Source organism: Pipistrellus kuhlii, unplaced genomic scaffold (assembly GCF_014108245.1).
Source record: "Pipistrellus kuhlii isolate mPipKuh1 unplaced genomic scaffold, mPipKuh1.p scaffold_m20_p_3, whole genome shotgun sequence".
Lineage (NCBI taxonomy): Eukaryota > Metazoa > Chordata > Mammalia > Chiroptera > Vespertilionidae > Pipistrellus > Pipistrellus kuhlii.
This window is the reverse complement of record NW_023425529.1, coordinates 27,315,505-27,329,899: the sequence shown is the minus strand read 5'-3', so window position 1 is coordinate 27,329,899 and position 14,395 is coordinate 27,315,505. Positions and strand designations below refer to the sequence as shown.

At 37.8% G+C, this 14,395-nt stretch overlaps 1 protein-coding gene across 2 annotated transcripts in view; it reads left to right on the top strand.

Moving 5' to 3' along the window:
* SOX5 (SRY-box transcription factor 5) overlaps positions 1-14,395 on the top strand; it is a 941,098-nt gene that overhangs the window by 301,162 nt on the left and 625,541 nt on the right. For both annotated transcript variants that reach the window (XM_045587843.1, XM_036455682.2), the window contains exon 5: positions 12,606-12,671. The gene's annotated coding sequence lies outside the window, so the exon portion shown is untranslated. The remainder of the gene's footprint in view (positions 1-12,605; positions 12,672-14,395) is intronic.

Below are 14,395 nucleotides of genomic sequence, written 5' to 3'. Positions count from 1 at the left end.
AGTGCAGCAGTAAATGGCCCACCACATTAGCCCCCTGGCATGCAAAGCTATTAGGTTGTTTTACTGTTGTTAAAGTTGCATTTGTTAGGTGGAGTTGCTGCCCTTCCACACAAACTCAGCGGTGCCTGATACCAGGGGCTGCGGCACGAGGACTCACCTTGTGCCATCCGGGAGCCCAGGGGTCGGGCTGTGCTGCCGGTCAGAGGCATTCTTCGGTCTGAAAAGGCAGGAGCACGGATTAGTGGGATTCTTTTAAAAGAAAGAAAATCAGATCACTGGACAGTCATGGTGTCCGCACTTTGCTGCAACTACACCGATGACATGGGCTCGATTAACCATTAATTTACAGCAGTTTCTTAAGTGAACCTCTAATTGTCACAGTGCCATGCAGAAGGCGGGCCAGGGGTGCGTGGCCCTAAGAGAGCTGGTGTGCAGCTTCACAGACCAGCAGCCAGAGCTGCACACACTCTGAAACTGGGCAGAATCCTGCAGAATTCAAAAGATTAGCATGGAAATGAAGAAGAAATATTCAGAATGCTTTAATGGTGTGTGTGTGTGTGTGTGTGTGTGTGTGTGTGTGAGAGAGAGAGAGAGAGAGAGAGAGAGAGAGAGAGAGAGAGAGAGAGAGAGAGAGAGAGAATATGAGAATATTTCTGCAAAGAAAGGAAAATGCCAGTACTATATAGTTTGATGCAGCCAGCTTGCAGGGTTGAGTTGGCATTTGATAACTTGGTAGCGGCTGCCAGTGTGTGTGTGGTGGGAGAAGAGGGAATAGACAACAAGAAAAACACATAGAGCTTAAAAAAAGATGTAAAATGATTCACTTCATGCCATATGGACAAAAATGTTGTCACAAAAATAAGGCCAAAAAATAGTGCCAGGTTAGACTTTTAGTTCAAAAATATATGTATAATCATCCCCATGAGCATGAATTTTAATTAGTATTTTGATAGAGAGAAAGCAGATATTTTTTTAACCTGCTCTGTTCTTGTTTTCTGTTCCTCTCCCAATTTTAGTCTCCATTAAACATTCATATACTGTATGTTTTGTGTCTGTATGAGGAAAATGCCTTATCCCTGGATTGGTGGGAATGCAAACATCTTGGTTTTCTGTGGCATACAACATATCTTCCGAGTAGAGCTTGCAAGCAGAAGCGAATCACTGGGAAATGGAGAGCTCTCCCTGAGCCCCAGGCACAACAGGAAGGAAGGGAGGGGGGGAAAGAAGGAAGGAAAAAGGGAGGAAGGAAGAGAGGGAAGGAGGGAGAGGCGGAGGGAGGGAGGAAGGGAGGCAGACAGGGAAGAAGGGAGGGGGGTGAGGGAGAGGGGGAAAAAGGAAGGAAGGAAGGAAGGAAGGAAGGAAGGAAGGAAGGAAGGAAGGAAGGAAGGAAGGAAGGAAGAAGAAGGAAGGAAGGAAAGGAGGAAGGAAAAGAGGGGGCCATAGGTCTTTTTCTTTTGTCTGTGGAGAGATCTACATCCATTTGGTTCCCCAGATCTACTTATCACACCCATCCACATCTCATTTCTTTGGGATGCCTTTTATTTATTTTTTAAAATATATTTCTATTTATTTCAGAGAGGAAGGGAGATGGAGAGGGAGAGCGAGATAGAAATATCAATGACTAGAAGCTCGTTGCATGAAATTCGTGTAAGGGTAGGCCCTCGCAGCCCCAGCTGCTGCCTTAGCCCTTGCAGCCCTGGTTCATCTGGATGATCATTCCGCTGTTTGGCCATCTGGTCTATTTGCATATTATACTCTTATTATTATAGATGAGAGAGAATCATTGATTGGCTGCCTCTTGCACACTCCCACTGGGGATCCAGCTTGCATGCCAGGTATATTCCCTGACCAGGAATCCAACTGTGACCTCCTGGTTCATAGGTTGACACTCAACCACTGAACCATGCAGGCTGGGAACTGGTATGCCTTTTAAAAATTAAATACATTTAGAATACATACATAATAATCGGTGACAGGGCAGTTTTAGAGAAAATTTAATAAGATCATGACTATAGAAAGTTAAAACATGCAACTTCTTGATAAATAAACTTAAATGCTCACATTTTACTTATTAGTTACACTCTACCTGCTTCTAAGATGACACCACTCATCGGAAGGTACTGTGCTGAATGATCTTTCCTTAGGAAAGCTCTTTCCTGCCTTAAAGGAGGTGCTTCAGTGCATGCCTTGCATGTGATATTGTAAAGATGATCCAACAACATGCTTATATTAGCAACTAGAAGCCTGGTGTATGAAATTCGTGCATGGAAGGGGTGATATCCCTCACCCAAGCCTGCATACTCTCCAATCTGGGACATCCCTCTCACAATCCAGGACTGCTGGCTCCCAACTGCTCGCCTGCCTGCCAGCCTGATTACCCCTAACCACTCTCCTGCCAGCCTGATTGATGCCTAACTGCTCCCCTGTTGGCCTGATTGGTCCTAACTGCCCTCCCCTGCCAGCCTGATCACTCCTAACTTCACTCTCTTGCTAGCCTGGTTGCCCCTAACTTCCCTCCCCTGCCAGCCTGATTTCCCCTAACTGCCCTCCCCTACAGTCCTATTGCCAACAATTGCCCTCCCTTGCTGGCACCATTTTGTGGCAGACATCTTGTGTCCACATGGGGGTGACCATCTTTGACCACATAGGGGTGGCCATCTTGTATGTTGGAGTGATGGTCAGTTTGCATATTACCTCTTTATTAGATAGGATGATTTTGTTGCTTAGGCAGCTACATCCCATTTTTTACCCCTCTCTGAAATAAATAAGATGAATCAGATATTTGAATAAAAATGATGCAATTAAATAAAAAAGCCTGGTATTAAAATCAATCAAATCTTGGTGCAAAGGAATAATCTATTTTATATTCTTTATTTGAATCCCTGAGCTTTCCTCAGAGCATTAGCTATATTTCAGTCTATTCTGAGGGCAAAGTAAAATCAACAGAAGTCTTAGGAAAGGTACATTTTATCTCCTCTTGGGATTTCTCAGACTTCTGTTTTTTTGGCAAGCACTAATACAACCATTCCTTTTTCTCTTCCTCTTACCTTTCTCCCCTGAGGAGTCACTGGTCCACCCAGGGAGAGTGGAATGCCTCTTGTTGAATAAACCCTCTTGGTCCTGGCATTTTTCTCTGTGCTTGTTGTCTAACCTCGACTCTTCCCCAAAGCCATTAGTCATCATTCTTATAATGGTTATGACAACAGACAAGAGTGTGCTATTGGATACACAGTGACCTCAAGCCACAAAATGAGACCCAGGTCCATCCATCACATTGGGATTGCAATAAAGATACTCCTGGCATTATGTTTGGCTGCCTCATTATTAGAAGAGTGGAAAAAAGTTAATCATATCTGCCTGCCTTCAGAAAGCTAACTCAGGCAGTTTGAGAATTAAACACACGGAATAGATAGAAACCAAGAAGATGACTACAGTGAGATATAGAGTCTTTGTATATTTCTAAGGAAAATGATGGGAATTAATCACCTCTGTTAGGGTAAGATCTTAGTTATGACATGGGTCAATGATCACAATGTTAAAGAAAATTCTATCATTGTGCATAGCACTGCTTTTCATCATGAAGTGACATAGTAAAAAAATAATGGAGTGGAAACGTCAGTTTGCCACATCAAAAGCTATAAAATATATGTCCTTTCAGCCAAAGAAGGCAAGATCTGGAATTTTTTAAAATGTGGATATATAGAATAAATATGCAACCTCCTGATAATGTTGGCTGATGAAATGAAATTCACCAACTGTAATTCTGGCACAGAGAGACTCACATAGTGGCTGCATGCACACACATGCACATGCACACACACACACACAGACCCTCTGCATATCCTTAATCACTCGCTATCTTATTTACATTTCATTTGCTAGAATAAATTCTATCCTTTGAACTTTTAAAAATATATCTCAGTATTACTTAGGGGAAAAATAGGAAACAATGTGATTGGCTTTCAAATAGCTTATTGCCTTTTAAATACTCTCAAGATAAATTATATTTAAAACACACACACACCCCGTTTTAGCTTCTGAAACATTCTAAATGGAGACTCAGCTCTAAGTAATCAAAATGGCTTTAGTTGTGCAGAGCAGCATTAAAAGCCTTGTCCACTAATTGAGTGAAGCAGCACTACCCATGCAGCCCTGTCCCCTCATTAGATGATCATGCAGGCGCTGTCATCCCGGGTTCCCGGCTCAATCTAACAGTCCTGCTGGCTCAAATTCATAGAAATCCATTATGACACACTCTGTCCTTCCAGTGAAACAACAATGTGGAGCCCCTGGGGCATCTCTTCCCAATCCATGCTCCTCCCACAGCAGCCCAAGCGACCACCTTTGCACAAATCTTTTAATGTCTCTAGCTAACTGGTGATTGAAGGCACACCTTGGCTGAAGAATTGTATCCAGTGCCTTCTGCTAATGTTTTTAGAAAGAGAGTATCTGACAATAGGCCAAGCCAGTCTGAAAAGTGATGCCACATTCTCAAGGAAGTCAGTGCATTCATGTGTGTATGTGTGTGTGTGTGTGTGTGTGTGTGTGTGTGTGTGCAAGGATTTCTCTAGGAATGCTGATATCTCACCTGTATCTAGTCATAGGGAATGTTACTAGAAATTATTGAAATAGAATTCTCATAAATGTGGTGTCAATTCAAGTGGGATAAATGTTTCCTGACTCTAGGAGTTTGGGGGGAAATGTCATGTTACCATGATAAGCATTGCTTTCTTAGCAGCAGGCAGAATGCTGTCAGTGGGAAAAGGTTCCAACAGGCGTGCAATTGGATACTACCTCCTAGCAACTCTAACCTGTATGTTTGTATCAATCAGGTCATGGTGCTGATTCACTTAACTTCTTTAGTCCATAAAAGAATGGCTCAAGTCTACACATAAAGGGTGTCTAAATAATGTCTGGATGTAGTGTTTTCTCTGAAATCCTTGAATTGATCATGAATGTAGAAAAGGTTATGTATATTGACCAATTGACTTCATAGTGTTGGAAGTGGTGGTGTTTAGTCGGTATGAGGTAAGAGGACAGTTGTGGCACCCACTGTTTTCCCAAGCCAGAGTCTAATCTCACTGTAGGATGTCTACTCCGAGCAATATGGACTTGGTGGGATGTTAACAGCACTAAAAGCCTGCCTCCCCACACACCATTTAATGCTTGAAATTCCACTATTATATTTATTCCTTTGGGTTATTTGAAGATAAAACAAAAAAATAAAACTTTTCATGACATAATATAATTTCTTAAAATAGCTCATAGATCACTATTACTTATCAGTAATTATTCATTTATTTATTTAATGTTTACATCTGTTAACTCTATCCCTCCATAAAAGGCACACTAACAAATTTATCAGTTCAGAACTAGTGCCCATTACCTCATTGTACAATATTTTTGTATAAAATATATGTATATCTACTTTTGCATAGCAGTTTTTAATGTGTTTTGACTGAATTCCTGCTTTCTTCACCAAATCTGCTTCGTCCATATTCAGCACATTCAGTCTAAACAATTTCAGTGAATGGTAGCTACATCTTTTTTTTTTTTCTTATTTCAAACACCTGGGGAATCATCCTTGACTTCTAGCTTCACTCATACACAAATCTAATTGACTGGCAAATCCTATCTGGAAAAAAAATTCAGAATATATATATACTCACTTCTGCCACACTGGCTCAAGATAATATAAATTATATCTTAGATAATTTAAACAGACTCTACCTATACACCCTCCCTCAGTCTATTCTTAACAGGTGGAAATAAATGGGGGCATTGTGGTTGTCAGAAGTATGGAAATTACTCCTGTTGTTTAGTGGGCTGAGTTTAGAGATGCTAAATGACCCGCAGGTGCCCAATGGTTAGAACAAAGAGGAGTTGCACATCCAAAATGCCAATAGCCTCTCTTTGGAGGAATAAAAACCTACGGGTCACATCATACACCACTCTGTTCAAACTCTTCCAATGGCTCATAATTTTTCTGAGGACAAAAGCCAGTTTTCTATGACAGTTACAACAGAAAGGCCTCCCGGGTCTTACAGCCTCTGCCTCTGCCTCTCTCTCACCTTTCTGATTTCAGTGCCTATTACTTTCTCATTTGCTCACTGCCATCCAGCTACTCTGAAAATACAATCATGCCAGCTTGCCAGTTTCGCTGTGTGAAAAGTTCTTTAGATCTGATGTGCCTATATCCCAGTCCCTCACTTCCTTTATCAGATGTCCTGTTTCTCAGTTACCCATCTTGACACTATAGATCTTCCTCTCTGATTCCTAATCACAAGCTGTTTGGTCTTCAAAATAGTTATCACCATCTAACTTATTATATTCTTGTCTTTTCCCACTCATCAGTAATGAGAGATTTTCCTCTGTTTTGTTCCCTGCTATTATCAGATTGCTTAGAATAAAAGATGCTGGCATATAATAGGAGCTCAACAAATAGTTTTGAATGCATGAAGTTAAACTCATAAGTCAGTATTACATTAAGGAAATGGGGATTTAAAAGCTGAGAGGCTGGTAGATTTGTCAAAAGACACAGCTAGTAAAGAGAAGAATTTACACATGTTCTCATGAATATATTTATTCATTCATCTGCTAAGTATATATTAAATCCAATGTATATCAGGCACTATAAGGTACTAAAGGTAAAGTAATGAACAAAATATGCGAGTTCATAAAACACACACACACACACACACACACACACACACACACACACACAGTAGTTTTAACCGCTACTCAGGAAATAATAAAAGAAAGGAGCAGTGACCAGTGGTAACGGGGAGGCATCCTATTCTTGTATTTTCCCCCATTATAACATGACTCGCTCATTTCCATATTAACAATTATTTTATATGACACATTACTAACACTTGCAAAGAAAACAAAATGGGGAATTGATACATAAATGGGTGCATTGTGAAGAGATCCATGTGGCCTTTTGGAAGGAACATGCATTTTGAAATCTGCTGGTCTTGGGTTCACCTACCACCTCTGCCACATGTTGCCCATTTGTTAAGCGTTGATAATGCACACTTCACAGGGTGGCTGTGAAGTAAAGAGCTGGTATAGATTAGGTGTCTAATGCATAAAAATGCATTTTAACGCATAATTAAGTAAGTAAATAAATGGCTTTTAAAAAGACCTTTGGCTACTACACAGGAAATGGACCCAGATGGGGTGTCCAGTGGGCATCTGTGTGCTGAAGAGGAAGATGAGTTACATAAGGGCGCTAGGTGCCAACTCAGAACTTTTGTGAAACCTTTTCTCTGTAATAGCAATTTGTAATTTGTATATAATTTTTTTATTCTTAATAACCTTTTTATTATTATGAACTTGTTTAATTTTGGGGGGGAAATATTTAGAAAATGTAGATTAGCCAAAGAAGGTAATACATACCTATATTTCTAAAAGTAATATTGTAACATCTTCACATTTATCCTTTGAGTCATTTTTATTATATCGTGTGTGTGTGTGTGTGTGTGTGTGTGTGTGTGTGTGTGTGTGATATGAACTACAGGTAGATCCTCTACCTATTAGCCATAATTAACACTTGAGAACACTAATATTTTGGAACAAAATCAGTTTAGGGACTTTTTCAGCACTGGAGTCACAGGGTGTTGTTTTGATCAGGGCTCTACTAACCACTAAGCCTCTTTTTCCTCTGCAGTTTAGTAGGGAGAAGCTCTATACATTATTTAACCAATGCTCTATTGTTAGCCATTTGGACTTATTCCTTTTTTATATTCCAGATTATTTTAGATAAATATATTTTTGCATACACTTTTCTTATTCTTAGAGTTATTTCTTCAGATATATGTTTTTAGAAATAAAAGTACATATATATGAACATGTGTAAGCTGGCTGATATATGTGATCCAAATTTTTTTGAAAACATTTGAACCACTTTCACCTTTCACTAGCTACATATGAAAGGCCACAGTTTACCATATACCTTTTCGGCATGGAATATTATCATAATAATTTGACATAACCTTTAACTGGGTACACCCATATCTATGCTAACCTACCACTTGTAGGTCCTGTGAAATGAGAACCTCCTCGGTATCCCTTGGAGATCTAGGAAGGAATTCCCTGAGAAGGTTCAGTAATTGGGTTGAGTTTGGAAGGAAGAGTATGCACAAAAGAATGACAGAATAGGCCCAAGTTGCCACATGTGTAGAGCTTGAGACTGGAGCAAAGAGAAAGCTCAGATAAGGTAAGAGAAGCACAAGAGTGTAGGAAGTGTAATAGCTATAGAAATGAAGAGACACAGATTTTATAGATTTTAAAATTGGAAGAGATGATTCAATGACCAATTAGATGCAGAAAGTGAGGGAAATAAGTCTCTCTCTAGGTTCAGCTTATGGATTTATTAATCCAAGAGTTCTAAATTAATATAGATCATTTATTAGTTTAACATTTTCTGAGTTGGTTAAATTGAAAATCTGGATTATGGCAAGTAAAGGCTATCCCTGTTCACATAGTAGATGTGTTTAGACAATTGTTGCTTTGTCCTTCAGCTTTCCTTAGCACTCTCCTCCCTAGAAATAGAACCCCTTCACCCGTACACACACTCACCCTTTCTTTTGGGAGAACTGCTTCTTTATTCTCTACCTACCATAAAGGCACATGATATAGTACTGGCCAGTCAAGGAACTTTATTCTTCTGGCTACTATGAGTTTCATCAATATGTATATAAAAGTTTTCCTATGACATCTCACCTTCCCATTGAATGGTGATTTTACATTTGATTAAAATACTTATACATGTTCTTGCAGTGGCATGAAAGATTATAATAAGAGTAATAAGATGTTCTAACATCGAGTACTTAATGATGTCATTCAATGGTACTCAATGGACCAGATACTCTTACACTTGACAGCAATTAATTCATTTAATTCTATTAATCACTCTATAAGGCATGCATTATTATCATTCCCACCTAATGATGAGGAAATGGGGGAACCAAGACAGTAAGTGATGTTCCAGTGGTCACATATAAATGCTGGAGCTGGGATAGCTGGAATTAATAAATTCTCCATAGAGAAAATGTGGCATTTTTATTCATTACCTGAAGAAACAATACCTATATGTAAACATCTGTTCCATAAGGTTAAACTTGCAATTACTCAGAATTTTCTGCAAACAAACTAAGATTGTTGATCTATTTTCTTTACTTGATAGTTACTTAATTAGCTTATTAGTCTACCATATAAGTGCTATGTCTATTTAGTAATTGTGATGTTATTGATGTTATGTTTATCGAGAATGGATAACCTCACTTGTTATATTATCACTTGAAATGTCTACTTTATAAATTTTTACCTTATTTATTTATACACATTATAACCTGTATTATATTATACTATTATTTTCTAAAATGCAGAGTCCATGTCTCATTAATCTTCTTAGTGTTTAAAGAAAGCTAAAGAGAATTAACATTTTTATTAGGTTCTGTAAGTACATATTAGTTAAATTAATCCTCACTTTAAAGATGAGGAAATTAAGGTTCAGGAAGGTAATGCCACCTATAATAACTTGAGGCCTGAACTAAAAATGAATTGTACATAATCCTGAAACCCATTATTTTAATTTCTCCATTCTACCTTATATAATATACATTATTTTATGAGAAGCACCCAGTAACTTTCTGTTGAGTGAACGGACAGATTAATGGGTAGATGGTTGCTATTCAACAGATCTCCAATTTAACTCAAAGCAAGATGCATGCACGCCTTTGAGAAGAGAATGGGACCTTCTCTTTAAATTTCAACAGTAGAAAGTGTAGTTGAATAGTCAAACATGGGTTAAATAAACAAAGAGGTTAAGCACTTTAGGTTGTAAAACTGGATTGATTAGGCTACTTAATCATCTAACTCTTGTCATCAGAAAATTGGGTAAATGGGATATAGTCTCCTGTGATAATGTAGCTGTTGAGTATTTCTTTAAGTGAAATTTTATTAAAATTAAAGATTAAGTACATAGAAGAGGGAAACTTAAATTTTATCACTGAAATTTGATTTTTTTCAAGCCAGAAATATTTATTATCAATCAAGATATCACTGTAATAAAGTATTACTCTTTTTGTAAAATCATGGCACAAAAATATTAGTTTTTATTGTTTGTATCATTCCTATTACATTTTATGTGATAAACTAATTTTAGAAGGAAAAGCCTTATACGTTTTTTGTTTTGTTTTGTTTCATTTTTAAAATTACTTTATTGATTAAGGTATTTCATATGTGTAATATGTAATATTCCCCTAACCCCACCTACTCATGCCCTCGCCCCCCCTCGGAGGGAGAGTATGTATGGGAGTGTGTGTGTGGGGGGAATTGGTAAGATATGTACATGTATATATAATACCTTAATAAAAAATGGGGGGGGGAATGTGTTTCCTCATGGGGACAAGGATGATGTGCATAGACACCCAGCCATAGATGCCAGTCACCTTGCAAGGGAGGTGTGGGGCCTGTCAATCTTATTCCCCCAGTAGCCTTGCAGCAAAGGGCCAATACATAGCTTGACCAGGATAATGGCCCCATGGATGGCCGGCCGTGGCTACTTCTTTGGAACACTTAACACTCATATCAACATGTCCATTGTAGTCCCCTATGGTGGCAAATGTCTTGAACCAGGTCCTTTAGCCAGTGGGGTCTGCTTTTGTACCAGCATTATCTTTAAAAGCTGTCTTTGAGCGATGTCCTCAGGACATCAGATTCCTTGATGGGCAGGGAGAAGAGTTAGATCTACACGGACTTGATCTTGATGCCCTTGACCAAGTGGCCCCGCTTGGTGACAGGATTTTACTCCTGGTCCTTGTCCTTGCCTCCTTGAGCTCCACAGCCTTGGGGCCCTTCCCTGACCCTATCCCCAGCTGCAACCTTGGCCCTGATGCCACTGCCAAATTTTCCATGGAAGCCGCCATAGTCTCCCATTCTAGGGCCCCCGGGGTCTCCCAGGGCACCAACATCATCCACCTTTTGGTGTTTCCTTGAAGAAGAAGCTAATATTTTTATTTTGTTTTGGTTTTTGATGTACAGGTTTTTCACATCTATTATTGAAATTTATACTTAAGTACTTTATTCTTTTTCATGTTGTTAATTAAATTGTCTTTTTAGTGTTATTTGCAGAATGTTTATTGCTAGTGTATAGAAATTGAATTGATTTTTGCATGTTGATCAAGTATTCTGCAACCCTATTGAACTTGTTCATAAGTTCTAATAGTTTTTTAGTGAATTGATTAGTATTTTAGAAATAAAATAATGTTATATACAAATAAAGATAGATTTATTTATTTCTTCATTTCCAATATGGATATATTTTATTTCTTTTTATTTCTTAATGAACCTAGTTATAACCTCTAGTTTCAGTGTTAAACAGAAGTGCGAGGAGTGGACATCCTTGTCTTATTCCTCATTTTAGGGGAAAAGCAGTCAGTCTTTCATCCTTAAGTATGATAATTGCGTGTGTTTGTGTTTTTGTTTGTTTGTTTGTTTGTGTGTGTGTGTGTGTTTTAAATGCTTTTTATTTGGTTGAGGAAATTCTCTTCTATTACTAGTTTGTCAGTGTTTTCCTCATGAAAGGGTATTGTATTTTTCTCATGAAAGCAGCATCTATTGAGAGGATTATATGGTTTTGTCTTTAATATTATCACTATGATATTTTACATCATTTGATATTTAGATGTTAAACCAACTTTGTATTCCTAATATAAATTCCACTTGGAATTGGTGTATAATTCCTGCTATTTTATATTCTTCAAAAGCATTTCGGTACTCCAAAAGTCTCCCAAAATAGTTGAAGCCTTTTAAAATGTAAAGTTCTACATGAACTAATAATCAAAAGTTTAAAAACCCCAAGCAGGTGGCTCAGTTGGTGTGTGTCTTCCCATACACTAGAAAAGTTGTGGGTTTGATTCCCAGTTGAGGCACATATGAGAGGCTCCAGTAGTTGTTTACAAACTCACTGGACAATTTCTAGGTAGATGTTTCTCTATCACATCAAAGTTTCCCTCATATTTTTATACAACTTTATATCCTCTGATAAGTGTTATTCTGTATTTAATATATTTTAGTGCCAATTAGCATGTTTTTCATGAAGTACTGTAGCTATAAGTAATGTTATGTTATAGGTATACTTTAAATTAACTATCATGGATTATAAAGATGGTTAAAATTGTTTTAATAACACTAGTCCCAGGGCTACACACCCACACATGTGCTTACATTACTGAACTAATGAGACAAATATTTTCAAAAAATGATTTAATTGGTAAAGCTTAAAAATAACTGGCTCATATTTTTACATTAAAACTGTCCTTAATTATATCTTGACTGTCATTTATAAATGCTTGCTTTTCAATTGTTCATTATTCATTTATCAACCATTATCTGGAACAGTCCTGAGTCTGACCTTGTTACAGGGCTATGAATCTGGTCTTTTTAAAATTATTATAATGAGAATTATAATACTTCTTCCACAGCCTTGTTTCAGTATCTTTGTTAACTCTTTTTATTATGTTTAACTCTTTTTTTTCACCTGAGTATTTTGGAATTACTTTGATTTCTCACTAAATCTTTTTCTTTTATTTTTATAGCATTGGAAGCTATAGATAAGACAAGAACTTCAGGAGTGGGAGAGTTTGGACTGGGAGACTCAGCAGGTCAGGACATTTTCAGTTTCACTTGCTGTTCATTCTCTTGCTATCCATTCTAGGTTTCTCAAGTCTCTTGCCACTTGTTAAGTTCTTGTAGTATGTGCTAACTTAGTATGTTCTCAGTTTTGCAAATCATGACTAACACCTTTCTGTAAAAAATCCAGCATTTGGGTTTTTTGTAGGATGTGATGATGAAAACATAATTTAAATAAATTTTCAAGACCAGAAGAAAATTTACAACCTAGTAAGACATATTGATATACCCTGATTTCTACTATTCTTTATGGTATGTAAGCTGTTTTGAGGTGAAAGTTTCTTGATGACTTTTTTAGAATCAAAACCTTAAATCATATAAAATGTGACTGTAATTGTAGTAGTAGAGCACTTGGTTCATGGAAACCAAGTTTTCTTTCTTCTCCGCTGTATTCTCAGAGTTTGGGTACACCTCCAAAAGCTCTTGACACTCTTCAGAATCAATTTGTTTGCTAACATTAATCTTAAGTACCGAATGTTGACTACCATGTGTAAATGAAGGTTGATTAAAACAGACAATTTCTATGTAAATTGGAAGATCCCAACAGTCAAAGGGTCTGCTGTGAACATTTATCAGCCATTGCAGAAGGCTTGGTGTTAGCCACTCCTCAGTAAGCTGGAACCACACTGACATCTGCAGTCCCATAGTCCTGGGCTTCACCATGAGTGACTTTGTGCTCATCTCTAGCTTTAGAGAAGCCTCCCACTCGCTTTAAACAGTGATTACAACTCTCAGTACTGCTGCTTCGTTATTGATAGAAGTTTGGGGATCGTTTCCTCTCTGCTACTCCTCCGGTGTTACCACCTCCATAACTCCTCTGCAGTTGGACTTGGCCCCTCCATCGCCAGGTCTCCTACTGAGCAACCACCAGTGGATTTTCAGTTTTCATCACGCAGAGATAATGCCTTTGTCCTCCAGTCTGATCACACCTCTTGAAATAAAATGGTTTATTCACAAAGGAGCTAAGCTTCAAGTTCTCCCTGGATGCTTCAGGGATTTAGTGATTTTTCTAGCATTAGCATTAGGGACTACACAGTTTATTATTGTTATGTATCTTGAGAGAATACTATTCTCCATCTTAAAGGAAAAATATTTCAAGTCTATCTTGCTAACATCTCTGCTTATAAATAAATATGGAGAATCCTTAAACAAAAAAGCTATATTTAGAATGATATGCCTTAGTACCGTAATTGGGTTTATAAGTATGTCTGCATGGATTCTTGCAGAGTTGCTAACCTGTTTTGGGTGATATTTTTGTAAAGAGTTTTTTCTGGTAGCTAATATCCCCAAATATTTTAGTTTACAAATATCCTTGAACTAAACATTAAAAAGAGATAAATTGAAGCCCAAAGTGGTGGTTCTTGGTATCCCCCTGATAATATAAATATTGACATTAAATTGAATCTGGCTCTTGTGTGTCTAGAAGCAAAATCCAGAAAGGGAGACAAATGCTTCAGATATCCCTAAATCTTGAGAGATAGAAACAACCTCAATCCAGTCCCCCTGTTTTACAAGTCTAAATTGCCACCCAGGTCACATGAAATATTGCTAACAGAGGTAACTTTGTGTTTTTTGATGTGATGCAGGCCTCCTGTATTATGCTGCCTTACAGCTTGTAGAGTACAAATAATTCTGCACACAGCATTGTGCACACACACACAGAAAATATATCTTCATTTGCCATCTTTACCAATTT